Source organism: Bos grunniens, chromosome 27 (assembly GCF_055505025.1).
Source record: "Bos grunniens cultivar Pamir isolate PY7600 chromosome 27, Bosgru_T2T1.0, whole genome shotgun sequence".
Classification (NCBI taxonomy): domain Eukaryota; kingdom Metazoa; phylum Chordata; class Mammalia; order Artiodactyla; family Bovidae; genus Bos; species Bos grunniens.
In genome coordinates this window covers 18,997,871-19,018,227 of record NC_141191.1, presented here as the reverse complement: position 1 = coordinate 19,018,227, position 20,357 = coordinate 18,997,871, and the positions used below count along the sequence as shown (strand labels likewise).

The window sequence follows — 20,357 nt, the reverse complement described above, 5'->3', positions numbered from 1 at the left end:
GTCACAGTAGCTGGCAGAGTTGAGTACAAACTCAGATAGTCAAACAAACCTGGAGTTGATTTTATTAACCAACATGTAATATTAGATGAGACATCTGATATTATATATGTTTCATGCAGTAGAATTTTTTCTCTCTCTCTTCTGTTTCTTAACAGAAGAGTTTAAACAGAAGGAGAGCTTTAATATCAAAAGTACACTGGTACTTTCCTTGGTATTTATTATACAGAAGCCTGTATTTTACATCCCCAGGTTTTTTAGTATTTTCCTTTGTTGCTGTCCCCCTGTATTGCTTTAAGCTCTTCTATAGTCTAAAGATCCATTGTATGTTTTTCCTAATATTATTTTTTAGTTTATTAATATTATTAATATAAATAATAATTTACCTAGTAATATTATTGTTTCATTACATTTAGAATATATGATATATAATCCATAAGTTTATTTTTACCCCACAAGTTGATAACCAGTTTGTAAGCCCTGTTTACTGAGTTTTCCCATCCATCCTTTCCCTACTAATTTGGAAGCTTACCCTTACCATCCTTTGAGTTTGCACACACAGATCTGTTTCTTCATTTTCTATTCCATGGCACTGATTGTTTTTCCTTTTCTTGTAACAAATCTTTGCTTAGAACAGTAAGTAAATGTTAATCACCACCACAAGCTTATAATTTGTTTTTTTTTTTAATGTGTTTAATGGCTAGTTTTTTACCTTTACCTTCCAGTCCTTTCTTTAAAAAATTTTAAACTTGCCTACCATACAGTGTATAGATATGTTTATTCCTTCATCTGTGTCTTCTAAACTCATTATTCCAAATGAAGCTTAATCTGTTTGATGAGTTTCTTGGAAAACATGCTAAATTGTAACTGAATTGATTAAAATATGGATAATAGACATCTCCATTACATTGAACTCTCTTAACCTGGCATGAGGTGTGGGTTCATTTCTTTATATCTTCCTTTATGTTCTTAAATATAATTGTATGGTTTTCTTTATATAGAACTCACATTTTTCTCATTAGGTTTATTCCTAACTATTTTAATATGTGTGTTGCCAGTGCAATTGGGCATTTTTACTTATGCTTTCAAATCGGCTATTGCTGATGCTGTTGATTTTGATCTACTTTTATTTTTTATCATGGGTTGGCTAAAATCACTTAGCAGTTTGTCGATTGATTTTCTTGGCTTTTCCAAGTAGAATATTTTTCTTTGTTCCTAATTATTCTATCACTTACATATTTATCTTGTATTTTACCTGGCAGAACTTCCAATATAGTGGGTTGAACAGTACTACAGAGTATTTATGTCTTATTGCTGGAATGTTTAATGAATGTTTCTAATGTTTCCTGACAAATATTATACAGACTGAATATTACTGGTACCTACCTCTGTCAACAAGTTTCCTCTTCTTTTTGTTTGCTAAATAATTGTTTTATTTGTTTGTTGGTTTGTTTGTTTGTTTTATTTAGGAAAGAGGGTGAATTCTCCCCTACCCCCAGTTTTACTTCAGTATAATTGACATAACATTGTATCTGTTTTAGATGTACAGAAATAGTGATTTAGTACATGTATATATTGCAAAATGATTGTTGCAATAAGGCTAGTTAACATCCATCACCACACAGTTACAATTTTTTTCTTGTAATTAGAACTTTTAAGATTTAGTCTCTTTAGTTCAGTTCAGTTCAGTCGTTCAGTCGTGTCCGACTCTTTCTGACCCCATGAATCAGAAAGGACTGGTCTCCTTCAGCAGCTTTCAAATAAGCAATGCGGTTTTGCTAACTCTAGTCCCCATGATGTACATTATATCCTCAAAGCTTATTCATCTTACAGCTGGAAGTTTGCACCTTTTGACCACCTTCACCCAGTGTTCCCACCCAGCACCCCCTACCTGTGGTAACCACCGATTTGTTTTCAATACCTGTAATTTCTTGTGTTGTTTAATTTCTCATGTAAGTGACATCATCAACTACTTACCTTTCTGTGTCTGACTCATTTCACTTAGCACAGTGCCTTCCAGTTTTATCCATGTTGCTGCAGTGGCAGGAGTTCTTTCTTACAGTTGAATAACATTCCATTTTCTTTACCTACTCTTCTATTGCTGAACACTAAGTTTGTTTCCAGGTCTTCACTATTGTGAGTAATGCTGCAGTGAACATGAGAGTCAGGTATCTCTTCAAGGTAGCGCTTTTATTTGCTTTGGATGTATACCCAGAAGTGGAATTTCTGGGTCATGTGGTAGTTCAGTTTTTAATTTTTGAAGGAAGCTCTATATTGTTTACTGTAGCGGCTGGACCAGTTTATCCCCACCAACAATGCACAAGTGTTCAAGAGGGTGGATTTTATCAAATAATTCTGTAGAATCACTCATCTCTAAAACTCATAATCACTATGGCAGGTCAGAGTATGAAGTGAGATTTGAAGAGATGAGGTAGAAATGTAGAACCAGCCTCAGGAATACTGGAGAAAAAGGGAAAGTTCTTAGGATCCAAAGGAAACCAAGGAGAGGAAATTGTGTTTTCTCTGCTTTCTGTCCTTTCTCTCATGTTCCTGAGAAAAATGATGGAAACTATCCTTAAAGGAACTGTCATCTTACAACCCAAACTTCATGCCAGTTAAAGTCAAAGCTTATGATTGTGTCTTTGATAAAGTTACAGAACTGTGAGCAAGTCTGAGCAGAAGAAAATATCCATCACTCTGAACTGCTCTTTGCATATTAATATGTCCTAATTCTGGTATTTCTGAACCTTGCCAGCTGTTTAAACTAAATGGATGAACTGCTGTAAAGCGCATGATCCAAATTTCCTTCTGGAACAATTTGGCAGCCTTCTTATAGATATAATAGCAGGGTTCATTTGGGTAGAAATATATTATTATCCAAAATTCAAATGTTTGGTAAATATCACTGATTTTGAAAATATATTTTCTGCTTTATGATTTCTACAACTAAATACCTTTGCTGTTTGGATGTTGTAAAATATCTTTCTAACCATTTCTTTGTGACCATCATTATCCCTCCTCTCTACCACTTTTGCATTTTTCTGTGAAACTCATGTTTTTTGCTATTTGCAGTGTCTCAATACACGAATGTTTCCCTAAATTCCTCTGATTTAAAAGTAATATGTATCTTTACTTTAAAAAAAAATGTAAAGTTATGTTTTAATCAAAACCAAAATAATCTTTCAGTTCATTTCAGTTCAGTCGCTCAGTCGTGTCCGACTCTTTGCGACCCCATGAATCGCAGCACGCCAGGCCTCCCTGTCCATCACCAATTCTTGGAGTTCACGGAGACTCACGTCCATCGAGTCAGTGATGCCATCCAGCCATCTCATCCTCTGGCGTCCCCTTCTCCTCCTGCCCCCAATCCCTCCCAGCATCAGAGTCTTTTCCAATGAGTCAACACTTCGCATGAGGTGGCCAAAGTACCGGAGTTTCAGCTTTAGCATCATTTCTTCCAAAGAAATCCCAGGGATGATCTCCTTCAGAATGGACTGGTTGGATCTCCTTGCAGTCCAAGGGACTCTCGAGTCTTCTCCAACACCACAGTTCAAAAGCATCAGTTCTTCGGCGCTCAGCCTTCTTCACAGTCCAACTCTCACATCCATACATGACCACAGGAAAAACCATAGCCTTGACTAGACGAACCTTTGTTGGCAAAGTAATGTCTCTGCTTTTGAATATGCTATCTAGGTTGATCATAACTTTCCTTCCAAGGAGTAAGCGTCTTTTAATTTCATGGCTGCAGTCACCATCTGCAGTGATTTTGGAGCCCAGAAAAATAAAGTCTGACACTGTTTCCACTGTTTCCCCATCTATTTCCATGAAGTGATGGGACTGGATACTATGATCTTCATTTTCTGAATGTTGAGCTTTAAGCCAACTTTTTCACTCTCCTCTTTCACCTTCATCAAGAGGCTTTTGAGTTCCTCTTCACTTTCTGCCATAAGGGTGGTGTCATCTGCATATCTGAAGTTATTGATATTTCTCCCGGCAACCTTGATTCCAGCTTGTGCTTCTTCCAGTTCAGCGTTTCTCATGATGTACTCTGCATATAAATTAAATAAGCAGGGTGACAATATACAGCCTTGACGTACTCCTTTTCCTATTTGGAACCAGTCTGTTGTTCTATGTCCCGTTCTAACCGTTGCTTCCTGACCTGCATACAGATTTCTCAAGAGGCCGGTCAGGTGGTCTGGTATTCCCATCTCTTTCAGAATTCTCCACAGTTTATTGTGATCCACACAGTCAAAGGCTTTGGCATAGTCAATAAAGTAGAAATAGTTGTTTTTCTGGAACTCTCTTGCTTTTTCCATGATCCAGCGGATGTTGGCAATTTGATCTCTGGTTCCTCTGCCTTTTCTAATACCAGCTTGAACATCAGGAAGTTCACGGTTCACGTATTGCTGAAGCCTGGCTTGGAGAATTTTGAGTATTACTTTACTAGCATGTGAGATGAGTGCAATTGTGCGGTAGTTTGAGCATTCTTTGGCATTGCCTTTCTTTGGGATGGAATGAAAACTGACCTTTTCCAGTCCTGTGGCCACTGCTGAGTTTTCCAAATGTGCTGGCATATTGAGTGCAGCACTTTCACGGCATCATCTTTCAGTATTTGGAATAGCTCAACTGGAATTCCATCACCTCCACTAGCTTTGTTCATAGTGATGCTTTCTAAGGCCCACTTCACATTCCAGGATGTCTGGCTCTAGGTCAGTGATCACACCATCATGATTATCTGGGTCGTGAAGATCTTTTTTGTACAGTTCTTCTGTGTATTCTTGCCACCTCTTCTTAATATCTTGTGCTTCTGCTAGGTCCATACCATTTCTGTCCTTTATCGAGCCCATCTTTGCATGAAATGTTCCCTGGGTATCTCTAATTTTCTTGAAGAGATCTCTAGTCTTTCCCATTCTGTTGTTTTCCTCTGTTTCTTTGCACTGATGGCTGAGGAAGGCTTTCTTATCTCTTCTTGCTATTCTTTGGAACTCTGCATTCAGATGCTTATATCTTTCCTTTTCTCCTTTGCTTTTCACGTCTCTTCTTTTCACAGATATTTGTAGGGCCTCCCCAGATAGCCATTCTGCTTTTCTGCATTTCTTTTCCAGGGGATGGTCTTGATCCCTGTCTCCTGTACAATGTCACGAACCTCAGTCCATAGTTCATCAGGAACTCTATCTATCAGATCTAGGCCCTTAAATCTATTTCTCACTTCCACTGTATAATCATAAGGGATTTGATTTAGGTCATACCTGAATGGTCTAGTGATTTTCCCTACTTTCTTCAATTTAAGTCTGAATTTGGCAATAAGGAGTTCATGATCTGAGCCACAGTCAGCTCCCAGTCTTCTTTTTGTTGACTGCATAGAGCTTCTCCATCTTTGGCTGCAAAGAACATAATCAATCTGATTTTGGTGTTGACCATCTGGTGATGTCCATTTGTAGAGTCTTCTCTTGTGTTGTTGGAAGAGGGTGTTTGCTATGACCAGTGCATTTTCTTGGCAAAACTCTGTTAGTCTTTGCCCTGCTTCATTCCGTATTCCAAGGCCACATTTGCCTGTTCCTCCAGGTGTTTCTTGACTTCCTACTTTTCATTCCAGTCCCCTATAATGAAAAGGGCATCTTTTTTTGGTGTTAGTTCTAAAAGATCTTGTAGGTCTTCGTAGAACCGTTCAACTTCAGCTTCTTCAGCGTTACTGGTTGGGGCGTAGACTTGGATTACCGTAATATTGAATGATTTGCCTTGGAAACAAACAGAGATCATTCTGTCGTTTTTGAGATTGCATCCAAGTACTGCATTTTGGACTCTCTTGTTGTCCATGATGGCTACTCCATTTCTTCTGAGGGATTCCTGCAAGAAACTAGAATTTCTAATTACTACAGAAGAATTTTCTTATTGTGTTTTAGTGTTGCTTAACAGTAAAATTTTACTTTACTTTGGGTAAGAAGATATTCAGTGTCCTATTTTAATGTGAAAAGAAGCTGATTATCCCCACATTGCTAAAATTTATTAGAAGCACTATACAAGAAATAAAATTCCCTTGATTTTTTTCCATCTTTGATCTCAATTAAATCCTTAATAGTACATATTTTACGAAACAAGGAAATTAGTTCCTTTCCCAAGAAGATGATCTCTCTAAGAATTCCATTGTCTTTTGACTCATCACTAAGTTCTAATGCCTGGGGAATAGGGAACCTGGAGAGTGGCATTTCTACAAATATTTATGACTGTTTTATCCTCTATGTTGTTCCTTTCCTTCCTGCTGCTATAAATTCAAGCAGAGAGCCTGATGTGATACCAAGTATCCTTTAAAGGATACCACGTATCCTTAATCAGAACATACCATTGTGATGAATTTGCATAAATGTAAACCATTTCTCAGAGATAAAAATATAGATGATAAATGTATGGGAGAATGTTTTGTAGTAAAGAGATTCAGGTTTAAAAGCTAGGTATTATTTTATAGGTATTAATTTTGCATTTAAACTAATAATATCTAATTCTAGTAAAGCAGAAATGTTCATATACTGCTGGTAGCAATAAAGGTGGTGAAGTCTCTTTAGAGAGCAATTTGTTAACACATGTGAAGAGCAAAAATAATGCATACCCACAAGTTCATAAGCCTCATTTATGGGTATTTATTTTAAGTATATAATTCAAAAGTATGAAAAACTTATTATATAAAGTTACATTCATTTAAATACTATCAATCATGATTTAAAAAATGATTTAACAAATGAGATTTGGTTAAGTAAATTATAGCACCTACATGAAATCCTCCACAATCTTATTTGTGAGAATTTACTCACAGGAAATATACTAAAAATATCTAATTGTAAAATAATCTTTATTGGGTCTAACTGCTATATTGGAGAGGCAAGATTCATGGGATATAGTCAGATATCAACTTAACGTCTGGTCACGTCTTTTTTTAAATTTATGTTTCCAATTTAATTCAATATTCTCTTAAGATTTTTTTTTACAGATGTCTGTTATTTTTCAGATTCCTTTACTCTTTAGGTTATTGCAGAGTGTTGAGTGGAGTTCTCTGTGCTATACATTTGGTCCTTTTGATTATTTTATGTATAGTGGTGTGTATATGTTAGCCCCAAGCTCCTAATATGCCTCCCCCAACCTTTTATCTTCAGTAACCATACATTTGTTTTCTAAGTCTGTGAGTCTATTTCTGTTTTGTAAATCAGTTTATTTCTGTCATTTTTTTAAGATTCCACATGTAAGTGATATCATATATGTCTGTCTTTATCTTGCTTACTTCACTTAGTGTGAATAATCTCTAGGTCCGTCCACATGGCTGCAGCTGACATTATTTTATTCTTTTTATGGCTGAGTAGTATTCTATTGTATATATGTACCACATCTTCTTTATCTATTCATCTGTCAATGGTCTGTTCACTTCTTGTTAAAGCAGTTCTGTGGGACTAATTTTTCCTATCTTCTTGGATGGCAGTTAGCTCAAATTCTGTGATTCTCTAGTCATTCTTAGATAAATAAAAAGTGCTACCAGTACTTTCAGTTCAGTTCAGTTCAGTCGCTCAGTCGTGTCCGACTCTTTGCAACCCCGTGAATCACCCCGTCCATCACCATCTCCCAGAGTTCACTCAGACTCACGTCCATCGAGTCAGTGATGCCATCCAGCCATCTCATCCTCTGTTGTCCACTTCTCCTCCTGACCCCAATCCCTCCCAGCATCAGAGTCTTTTCCAATAAGTCAACTCTTCGCATGAGGTGGCCAAAGTACTGGAATTTCAGCTTTAGCATCATTCCTTCCAAAGAAATCGCAGGGCTGATCTCCTTCAGAATGGACTGGTTGGATCTCCTTGCAGTCCAAGGGACTCTCAAGAGTCTTCTCCAACACCACAGTTCAAAAGCATCAATTCTTCGGCACTCAGCCTTCTTCACAGTCCAACTCTTACATCCATACATGACCACAAGAAAAACCATAGCCTTGACTAGACGGACCTTTGTTGGCAAAGTAATATCTCTGCTTTTCAATACTGTATCTAGTGTGGTCATAACTTTCCTTCCAAGAAGTAAACGTCTTTTAATTTCATGGCTGCACCAGTACTTTAAAAAACATTAAAATAGTCTGTAACTTTCAGTTTAGAAATGGTTTATTTTATTAGAGTAATTACAGCTTTATACTTATTCAAAGTTATTATTTTCTTTTTCCCCTAATTTCCATTCTGAAATGCGAAAAAAGAGCCCTGTTAGACTCCTCTCTTTTTTTTAATTCAAAATTATAGTACTTACAGAATTTTAACAGCATGCAAAACCATAGTTTATGTTGTATAGTGATATATAACTAACACAAGATTGTAAAGCAGTTGTACGCATAGTGTTCAGCTGTGTCCAACTTTTTGCGACCCCGTGGACCCACCAAGCTGTGCTGTCCATGGAATTTCCCGGCTAGAATACTGAAGTGGGTTGCCATTTCCTACTCCAAGGGATCTTCCCAACCCAGGGGTCAAACCTGCAGATGTGTTACCACTGTGCCCCCTTGTCTTTGTAAAGCAATTATACTCCAGTAAAAAAAAAAAATTAAAAAAAAGATTTCTTCTCTTTTCCTCCTTTACACATCTAGCTTTCCTCCCAATCCTTCACACACCACCTTTTAATTAATAAAGGACAGAAAATATGGCTTGTGTGGCTATAGCAAGATAGATTTAGCACAATAAATATTAGGAGTGATTGAAAAAAACAGAATACAAAATGTCTCACTGGACTGATTTGAAGGCATAGATACTCCTTGGGCTCATCCATCATAGAAGGCTTACATGGCTTCTTTGAAGAACCTTTTATCCTCTTACTTCCAAAGATCTCATTTATAATTCTCTTGATATTGGTGAAGAATCTTTAATAATTGGTGCTGATAATTTTGCTAACCTCTGATGCATATGGAAGTCTTTCTATTTTCTGACATTGTCTAGAGGGTATTTAAGATCATCCTCACATATCTTTAGAAGGAAAACCATCACCTTGGGTTCTGCCGCTTAAAGGAGCAGCCACATCAAAGGTATCTTATCATTGTTTCATTTAATCTTCACATCCTGCTGGGTCTGCATTACTGTTTCTGTTCTAAAGACGAGGAAAGAAGAGTTAGGGAAGTAACTTGCATTTTCATATGTTTATGTGAAAAAAGTTGGATCTAAAACCAGATCTTTCTGACTCCAAAGATCTAGGAGTCAGTAGAGCTGATTTGGCTCGCACTTTGCATAGGACTCCTGAGAATCCTGTATGCAGGTCAAGAAACAACAGTTGGAACTGGACATGGAATAACAGACTGGTTCCAAATTGGGAAAGGAGTATGTCAAGGCTGTATATTGTCACCCTGCTTATTTAACTTATATGCAGAATACATCATGAGAAATCCTGGAGTGGATGAAGCACAAGCTGGAATCAAGATTGCTGGGAGAAATATCAATAACCTCGGATATGCAGATGACACCATTCTTATGGCAGAAAGTGAGGAACTAAAGAGCCTCTTGATGAAAGTGAAAGAGGAGAGTGAAAAAGTTGGCTTAAAGCTCAGCAGTCAGAAAACTGAGATCAGGCATCTGGTCCCATCATTTTATGGCAAATAGATGGGGAAACAATGGAAACAGTGTCAGACTTTATTTTTGGGGGCTCCAAAATCACTGCAGATGGTGACTGCATCCATGAAATCAAAAGACGCCTACTCCTTTAAAGAAAAGTTATGACCAACCTAGACAGCATGTTAAAAAGCAGAGGCATTACTTTGCCAACAAAGGTCCGGCTAGTCAAGGCTATGGTTTTTCCTGTGGCCATGTATGGATGTGAGAGTTGGACTATAAAGAAAGCTGAGTGCCAGAGATTTGATGCTTTTGAACTGTGCTATTGGAGAAGACTCCTGAGAGTCCTTTGGACAGCAAGGAGATCCAACCAGTACATCCTAAAGGAAATCAGTCCTGAATATTCATTGGAAGGACTGATGTTGATGCTGAAACTCCAGTACTTTGGCCACCTGATGACTCATTTGAAAAGACTCTGATGCTGGCAAACATTGAAGGCAAGGGAAGGGGACAGCAGAGGATGAGATGGTTGGATGGCATCACTGACTCAATGGACATGAGTTTGAGTAAACTCCGGGAGTTGGTGATGGACAGGGAGGTCTGCTGTGCTGCAGTCCACAGGGTCACACCATAGGGTCGCAAAGAGTCGGAGATGACTGAGTGACTGAACTGAACTGAACTTTCACAGGACTTGGTATACAAATAGGCAGAACTATTTACCTCTCTGTGTATTAGATTCCTGATCTGTAAAATAATGGGACTAGGAGATTTCCTCAAGTTCCCTTCTACTTTATGTTCAATATCACACTTTGGAATATAGTATCTTCACTTTTGAAACCTTTAAATACCAGGAGTCACGTGCAATTCATCAGCTTTCCCAATGATCAGTTGTATACCATAGCATGTTCCATTAGAGAAAGTACCCACCACCATGCTGGAAGCAGTGCTTTCTGAAGGTTTAGTGGGTTCATAGCACTGTAGTGGGAGCGATACAGAGTACCAAGTGCAAGTCTGTATTTAAGAATTCAGTTATATTGGCTCTTAGCCCTTTCTGAGACATTCTTTCAAGTAAATGGAGATGAATGAAGCAGATTGATCAAAGTGCTATCCTTAAGACTCTTTGTAGTATGATTGTAGCAAACTGTTCTTATGGGAGCATTCAGGGCCAGGTTTCTGTCATCTATATTTTATAATATCCACAGACTGAGAATTCTTTGTGATTCTTTTATGTACGTTACAAGCAGCTACAGTGGGAGAAATATAAGCTTATTACAGTTTGAAGAAAGACCTTTCAAGGACTTTTTGCTTAATGCAAAACCATTGCTGCATTAGGTACAGAATTAACACTATAATTAGAATAAATCAAAATGTTCTTGGATTGGTTTTATTTTTAGGAAATGTTAATTGCATGTTGCTTTATGTTCTGTCTATATGATGGACTTCTTTAATTAGATTATGAGTTTTTGGTTTGAAGGTCCAACCTCAGGGTAATTAAAACACTGGCTGATTAACCATATTTTTTGAACCTTACACTTGGGAAATATTTTTATGGCTATATTTCCATGTCTCACCTTCTGTATGAATATATGATTTTTTTCCCTTTCTTATGAAAAAAGTGTGGAAAAAATGGTTGATGGTCTGCTGTTATAAGAAATGGTTTATAATTTGGATGATGATGTGGTGGTGTTTTTGGTATATTGAGGGAGATGTGTCCATCAGAGAGAGAGGCTGGTAGTGGTCGTTTAAAATCCTGCTTCCGTCTGCCAGGCTGAGCTCGGCCACCAGGAGCCCCTACTTGTGCCAGGCAGTGAAGTGTCATTTAACTGTTGGCAGAGGATGAGATAGTTAAATAGCATCACCGATTCAGTGGACATGAATTTGAGCAAACTCCTGGAGGCGGTGGAGGCCAGAGGAGCCTGGCGTGCTGCAGTCCATGGGGTCACTAGGAGTTGGACATGACTTAGCAGCTGAACAGCAAGAAACAGAATTTCGAGTAAATTTCTAGAAACTTGTAGATGTTGTAAAGTGGCACCCTAGACTTATTGTTAGTTATCAGTTCTTACAAAAAGCAGCAAAGGTTTATCTGCTTGGGAAAAGGAAAAAAAGAGAAGAGGGGCAAAAAGGGGATGAACATGAAGCAAGTGACTATGACATTAAAAAACCAAACCATTTTAACATTGTAGGAGAAAATGACAGTGGAGGGGAGCGAGTAAGATTATGGACACTTGTGAAATCAGATTGAGGGGGAAAACCTAACAATACAGTCTATAGAAGAGCAGTTGACAGAAGTGAGTTTCATCCTGGAGGAAAATGATTCATCCAGACGATTAATGGATTACAGAAAATGAGACTTTCTCATAACTTACTGAAACCTTGAAAGAGTCCTGTCCTCATACATGTGGCATTACTTTCCCTGCACCCTGGCAGAAACAGGGGCAGCCACACCTGGAACTCCGAGCCTCCTGACACCCATAGAATGGCAAACACAGATACTCCCCGGCCCCAGTAACCTTTCTTTTAGGGGAGGTGATGATGCCTGGACTCACCAATTCCTACTTTGCCACTAACTCTGATTCAGGGTGGCTCCGCCTAGACAGTTTCCTCGCTGGTAAAGTAGAGCTAATAATAAAGGCTTAACAGGAGCCAGAATTAAATCACATAGATAATATATGTAAACCCATCCCCCTTGACCATTCTAGAGTGTCAGTATATTTATCTTCTTCATAACACTTCTTTCAGTAACAGTTACAGCTCATCTCTTCAGTTTCAAAATGACACTTATACTTCTTTCTTCTTTGAGGCATTGGTTTCCTAACAGCTTTAGCTGCCCCTCATCCTATGGTAATAATGGTCTTTCTAGAACATCAAGAGGGCCTAGCCTCTTCCACATTCTCCCTTTTTCAAGTTCTGTAAAATACACCATTTCCCCTTCATGATTTGCATGCTGCTATCATTTACTTGAATTTGTCTCTTTATATTTTAAACTTCACAAAGCATAATTAAAATTTTGTATAGTTGATGTTTACTTAAAATTTCTGTGTATTTACTAGTCTTGCTGTTTTGGGTTCCTTTCTGTATCTGTAGCTTTCCAGCTCAAATCATTTTCCTTCAGTCAGGAAAATTTTCTTCAGAGGCATGCTGTTTCATTTGTTTATCTGAAAATGTCTTTAGCTTGCCTCCATTTCTGTTGAAGGGTTTTTGCTGGATATGGATTTCTGAGTCTTCTTTTAGCACTTTGAAATTATGATTCCACTATTTTCCAGCTTCCCTTGTTTCTACCAGGAAATGTTTTTGGTTTATGCAGCACTTCTTCTTGTGGTCTTTTATCTTGGCCAGCTTTTAAGATTTCCACGTATTTGAGGTCCAGCAGTTTTAAGATTTCCACGTATTTGAGGTCCAACAGTTTTAAGATTTCCATGTATTTGATGTGGGAAAATTTTGTTAAAATATATTGAGATTACTTGTTTAAGATTCCTTGGGATTTAGTATCTATGAATTGAGGTATTTCATCAAATCTGGAAAATTCTCATCCATTCACTCTTCAAATATTGATGGCCTTTGTTTCTTCTCACCTTCTTAAACTATAACCTTGTCATTTGCCTTGAGTCTTCTGGTACCATTTATTAAAGAAGAATTTATATTTTCTGGCTCTGCATCATTATTACCAAATATCATTATTTATTGCTGTGTATCTTAAATTTTCCCTATACTATCAAACCTGATTTCTTCAAGTTTTCCTATTTATTCCTGTTCACTAAATCCATATGCTTTACCTTGCTTCTCATTCTCCTCAGTTTCTCTATGGAATTCATCACTATTTACAGTCTTTTTCTTTCCTCTTAAAATTTCTCCTCTTGGCAACTTAAGGAGAAAATTAATTTCATAACACAGTCCTGTCTTTTTAATACCCTCTGTCTCTCTTTCACGTTAAACCTACAAAGTATGGTTGATCTGGAAGAGTTTTTCATCAAATTCTTTTTTTTTCTTTTAGTCATTTCTCACTCAGAGATCCTATTGCCTGTCGCCCCCTACCCACAGCTTCTCGCCTGCATCTAGAGCCCGCAGTGCACTGTGGGCGCTGGGCAGGCCGTGCTGTGTGCTCATGGCCACGGTGCACTCAGGCTTGTTAGTGTGCTGCTCCACTGGTGGTTATATGTTTTGAATATCACCCATGATTATTATTCCCAACTGTCATCTCTCAGAGGATGAGATGGTTGGATGGCATCATCAACTTGATGGACATGAATCTCCAGGAGCTGGTGATGGACAGGGAAGCCTGGCGTGCTGCAGTCCATGGGGTTGCGAAGAGTAGGACACGACCGAGTGATGGAACTGAACTGAACTGTTGCCTCTCTAATAAGTCCCCATCCCATATTTTCAATGGCCTTGGGGAGATTTCCATTTGATTTATTTCCAACATCTTAAACTCAATTTACGTAAAGCTAAAAATCTTTATCTCCACCCCCACTCCCTTCCCACTTCTCTTTCCACATTTTCTTACTGATGTTCACATCTCTTAATAATAGCACTTAATTTTAGGTTTTATCCTTTCTTTTATTCTAAATTCGATGTATGGACAATTTTTACTTTTCTTCTTTGTGTGTTTTTCTGATTAACCTTTCTTTCCTTTACCATTGATGTACTTGCATCCAAGCATGTCCCAACATGTGGGTTTCTACCTGGATTCTGTTCTCATCTAGTTGATGTGCCAGAGCCTTATCAGTGTTAGAACAGTACCACGATTATAACATTGTTTCATATTCACAGAAGCCACTGTGGCTTAGAGAATACTTCTTAATTATCTGTATTGAAAGCCCAGTTTTGTTTTTGCTTTTGATTTCCATTTCACAATAAAGAATACCTTTGTAAAATACAGTAAAATGAATCACATAGATTAAAAAAATGGCATACAAAAAACAGTGCCACTTCCTAAGTTATATGTTTTAACAGATATAAAATTACATCATTAAATTGCTGTGCAATTTTTATGCACATACTCTCAATTTCTCATCAAGGATGGTAGCAGTTTATAGACTGGCACAGTCTACAGATCACACATGGAGTAGACCATACTTCAGTCACCATGACACTGATTTTCCACGGTGCCTACAGAGCAGAATCAATAGAGGATATTTAAAGTATGCAGATGGCCATGCCCCTAAGAGGTAGTAATAGGATCTCTGGATGTGTGCCAGGGCATGGGCATTTCAGAAAATTGATTATGATACTCATCCAGGGCTGAAAACTACTGGCTTATGGAGAAAAGTATAAACTTTCAATTCCCTATAACTGGATCCCAATCTGTCTTTTAAATATTGTCAAATCACTTCCTTCATATATCCCAAATTTCAGTCAGGCAGGATTTTTTATGTTTCCATCAATCATCTGCTCTCCCTCATGTCTGCTGTCTACCCCCTGCCTTTTCTTCCATCTGCAGTGTCCTCTTCCACCATCTCTACTATCAGAATCCAATGCATTCTTCAGGTGTCTATATACGGAGTAATACCCCTCATTATGAAATTGCAGTGAATTGCAAATTTTAATTTTGCCCTCATCTAAATGTCTTGAATACTTTATGATACTTATGATATCATTTTTATTTAAATTTATTTAAGTTTATTTAAATTCTGTTTGTATAAGCTTTATGATATAAAGAAAACAATTTTATATTCAAGAGAACTGTGTCTGAATCCAAATGCTACCTCTTTGTAACTGTGTGACCTTAAGAAAACCCAGTAACTTATCCAAACAGGGACATTGCAATAAGCATCCAAGCCTTTATCACAGTATAGTTGTTATAGCTAAGTGAGATAATGTACGTTAAAGCATTATCAATATAAGATGTTATTAACAGCTTCATTAGGTTAAAAGCATACTTGAAAAAATTGAGTAAGATAAATCTTTATATTACTACACCCCTAGGTAGGATATTTCACACAGTAAGAATTCATTTTTTATTTTCAGTTGAGTGAATAAATAAGCAGATTCCTTACATAGTAAGATTTCTACTATTTGTCCCAAAAGGCCATCTTGTTCCAAATTATTTCCAGTAGCTTTTTGATATTGGTGCCTGAAATTTCAGCATTACACATTTTCCCCCCTTTGGATTAGCATTGACCAAACTAAGATAATTCATTGAATCATTCTTACTTATGTCTTTATGTAAATCTCTTCATCAGATTCCTTCTCTGGGGAAAGGGTCTAGTGTCACATGAAGACACAAAGTTGTTACTGAAAAGATGGGAAGGGACTTTGAGAATACCAATGGATAATGTAATTCATTTAGCCTTTTATTCATGAAAGGAATCTGAGTTGATCAAATGATAAGTTAATCTTTATTGATAGCTTACTATGTATTAACTAGAAATGCTAAACCCTTTACATGAATTATCTTTGTAATCCTTACAATTTGCTTATGTTAACTACTGTTAACATAACCAGGGAACCCACCAGGGTGTCCCTGGGGCTCATTTGGTAAAGAATCTGCCTGCAATGTGGGAGACTTGGGTTCGGTCCCTGGAGGAGGGCATGGCAACCCACTCTAGTATTCTTGCCCAGAAAGAATCCCCATGGACAAGAGTAGTTTAGAGGGCTAAACTTTGCAGTCCATGGGCTTGCAAAGAGTCAGACACGACTCAGAGACTAAGCACACACAGCACAACCACCCTTAGCCTCACTTTGCTCTTGAGGAAACACAGACTTGGTAAGTTGACTAAGGTTAAAGGACGTAAGTATAGAGTTACGCAAGTAGTAATCCAATCCCAAAGAAAGGCAATGCCAAAGAATGCTCAAACTACCGCACAATTGCACTTAATCTCACACTAGTAAAGTAATGCTCAAAACTCTCCCAGCCAGGCTTCAACAATACATGAACCGTGAATTTCCAGATGTTCAAGCTATTTTAGAAAAGGCAGAGGAACCAGAGATCAAATTGCCAATGTCCGCTGGATCATCGAAAAAGCAAGAGAGTGCCAGAAAAGCATCTATTTCTGCTTTATTGACTATGCCAAAGCCTTTGACTGTGTGGATCACAATAAACTGTGGAAAATTCTGAAAGAGATGGGAATATCAGACCACCTGACCTGCCTCTTGAGAAACCTATATGCAGGTCAGGAAGCAACAGTTAGAACTGGACATGGAACAACAAACTGGTTCCAAATAGGAAAAGGAGTACGCCAAGGCTATATATTGTCACCCTGCTTATTTAACTTCTATGCAGAGCCCATCATGAGAAACGCTGGGTTGGAACAAGCACAAGCTGGAATCAAGATTGCCGGGACAAATATCAATAACCTCAGGTATGCAGATGACACCACCCTTACGGCAGAAAGTGAAGAGGAACTAAAAAGCCTCTTGATGAAGGTGAAAGAGGAGAGTGAAAAAGTTGGCTAAAAGCTCAACATTCAGAAAACGAAGATCATGGCATCTGGTCCCATCACTTCATGGGAAATAGATGGGGAAACAGCAGAAACAGTGTCAGACTTTTTTGTTTTGGGGCTCCAAAATCACTGCAGGTGGTGATTGCAGCCATGAAATTAAAAGACGCTTACTCCGTGGATGGAAAGTTATGTCCAACCTAGACAGCATATTGAAAAGCAGAGATATTACTTTGCCAACAAAGGTCCATCTAATCAAAGCTATGGTTTTTCCAGTGGTCATGTATGGATGTGAGAGTTGGACTGTGAAGAAAGCTGAGCACCAAAGAATTGATGCTTTTGAACTGTGGTGTTGGAGAAGACTCTTGAGAGTCCTTTGGACTGCAAGGAGATCCAACCAGTCCATCCTAAAGGAGACCAGTCCTGGGTGTTCATTGGAAGGACTGATGCTGAAGCTGAAACTCCCAATACTTTGGCTACCTCATGCGAAGGGTTGACTCATTGGAAAAGATCCTGATGCTGGGAGGGATTAGGGGCAGGAGGAAGAGGGGACGACAGAGGATGAGATGGCTGGATGGCATCACCGACTCGATGGACGTGAGTCTGAGTGAACTCCGGGAGTTGGTGATGGACAGGGAGGCCTGGCGTGCTGCAATTCATGGGCTCACAAAGAGTCGGACATGACTGAGTGACTGAACTGAACTGAAGTAGTAATCAATGGAGGGACAGTTTGAACCAAGATTGGACCCTGGAACCCAAGCTCTTGGTCATTAAATTCAAGTGCATTTCAGAGCATACTTCTAATAAAACCTAAAGAATGCTTACTTTTTGTCAGTAATTGCCCAATAACTATTTGGGCCTAAGTTTGGGTGTAAAAGTGTACAAAACATAGAGTCCCTAAAGTACACAGACCCTATATTATAGTGAAAGAAAAGTCAAGTAGAATTTATTTTAAGAAATCTAAGCACAGAGTATGATGGTAACATCAAGGAGACCTGACTCTGAAACTTAGCTGGAAAAGATGACTGACAGCAGGCTTCCTGGAGGAGGTCACATAAAGAGCACTGGAAAGTCTCTTCAGCATAGGCAGAGGATTGGCAAAAAAGGAAATAACGTTGAGAGGAATGGAGTATCCCATACTGAGGAAGAATAGGCAAAGACTTGGAAATGAATAAAAATATTGGCTATTTTGGGAGCCTTGTTGGAGATTAGGTAGTTCCATGGTAGATTAGGTGGTTCACCTACTGTGTGGGAGGCTTGGGTTCAATTCCCAGCCAGTGCACTGCATATCCCTTTCAGGGCTTCCCTAATAGCTCACTGTTAAAGAATCCACCCGCCAGTGCAGGAGACATGGGTTTCATCCCTGGGTCAGGACTATCCCCTTGAGAAGAAATGGCAGCCCACTCTAGTATTCTTGCCAGGGAAATCCCATGGACAGAGGAACCTGGTGCGCTACAGTTCATGTCTTTGCAAAGAGTCTGATACGACTTAGTGAATAAACAACAGCAACAATTGGAGAGTATGGCTGAAGGATACAGTTAGAGGGCACAGCTAGTTAAAAGGCAAGACAGGAGATAAAATTAGGACCAGGGAAGGTTCAAAACCAAAAATTATTTTATGGATTATTTATCTTGTGGTTTATTTAATTTTAAATTAGGATTTCTGGACAAAGAGACATATGCTTAGTTCTTCTTTAAGAATTAGTGTGATCCAGAATTTATCTCATGCTTCTACATACTGCAATTTCTACAGTTGCTTTCAACAAGAGCCATTTAATATGAAACATTAACACTTACCAAAATAAATACTGGACACCAAACAAGTTCCATGATTTGGATTCCTGACATTACTATGAAACTAGCTCTAGTGGTCTTATTAAAAAATATTTTACTTATTATTAAAATCAAGAGGATTCTAGGAATCTTAATGGGCACAACTGAAGAACAAATAAGTGAGCTTAAAGATAAATTAATAAAATTTATAAAGGATAACAGTGAAGAATGAAGACAGAAAATATAAAAGAAAAGCTAAAAGAAAAAAATAGAATAAATAAATTTTGAAAGAGTCCAGAAGGAGAGAAAAATGCAGAAAGAAAACGTGAAGAATTAATAGATACTTTTCAAAATCTAAGAAAGTTGAAAGACTTCAAATAGATAGGACTTAGAACTAACTGGGGGAGAGAGAAGGAATGAGGATAGCAATAGACTTCTCAATAGCAAAGTGCGAATAAGACAATGTAATCTTATTTTAAAAGTATTCAAGCATAAGAACAATGAATCTAAAATAGTATAGCTAAGGAAGTTGGTATACAAACAGAACCATTTAATAAAATTATTCTTACACATAAAAGGCCTCCAAAAACATTTACCATGAAATGGCCCTCATTTAAAACACCTTTTGAAGAACAGAACTAGGAAATGCTGAAAGAGAAACAGAAAGTAGGCATAAACAAATACTGAACTTGTAAAAATATTTAACTGTTAACTAATGGTTACACTTACAGAAATAAAAATTAGATTACAAAAAATTATATTGACAGTAATTCAAAACTAAAATTCTACTTAATAGTATTATAGCATAATAGTGAGATACAAGTCAAAGGAAATGTTAGAACTAATCAAGTTTTTAATGTTAGAAAGAATATATATTTACACATTTAGGACATCAATAAGGACAAATGAGTATGAGTCTTTTGATAAAGACAACAATTAAAATGATAGAGTAAAGCAGAAGGAGAAAAATATTTTATTGAAAGTAGGAAAGGAGCAGGGAAAGTATAAAAAGAGAAGAATAAATAAAAATATTAGATGGCAGAGATAGGTCTTAATTTAACAACAATTATAATTTACATTTAAATTGAAATTATGAATCAAGATGCCAGAAATAAGATCTAATTTCATAGTAATTACACCAATTAGTGCTCAGAGTAAACTAACTAATTAAAAGACCAAGACTCCCTAATTGGATGAAGAAATACGTTGTCTGCCGGAGAGACAAACTGGAAGGAAACATACTCAGAAAGACTGAAAATAAGAGGATGGAAAACATATACCAAACAAACATAAATCAAAGAAGTTAGACATTTTCTTATGCAATTTACATAGTGCTGAATGACAGGAGTCAACTCTACAATGAAACCAAATGAAGAATCAGTCACAGTAGAGACAGGAAAGAATTTAGCAACGACCAAGGGAGACACAAATGAATTCAGATCCAGGACTGGGATCATTGCAAGAACGGGGTTGCAGTTTGTGTTAGACCGCTGACTTGAGAAGGTGGCCACTGGTAGAAACGAGATGGCCTTGATGGAGCAGCTTTGAGAAGTAGACATTGAGATCCGTTCATGGAGTGATTATAATGGAGTGTGTGGAGTCTCTTGGTTGCTCTGAGATGATCTGCTATGGAATATCTAATACCTGTTGTGACTGGGAAGTAAGAA

At 37.7% G+C, this 20,357-nt stretch overlaps 1 protein-coding gene across 20 annotated transcripts in view; it reads left to right on the top strand.

Annotated features, from left to right (window-relative positions):
* Positions 1-20,357, top strand: part of LOC147343605 (uncharacterized) — a 352,125-nt gene that overhangs the window by 297,960 nt on the left and 33,808 nt on the right. The gene's annotated exons all lie outside the window — the stretch shown is intronic.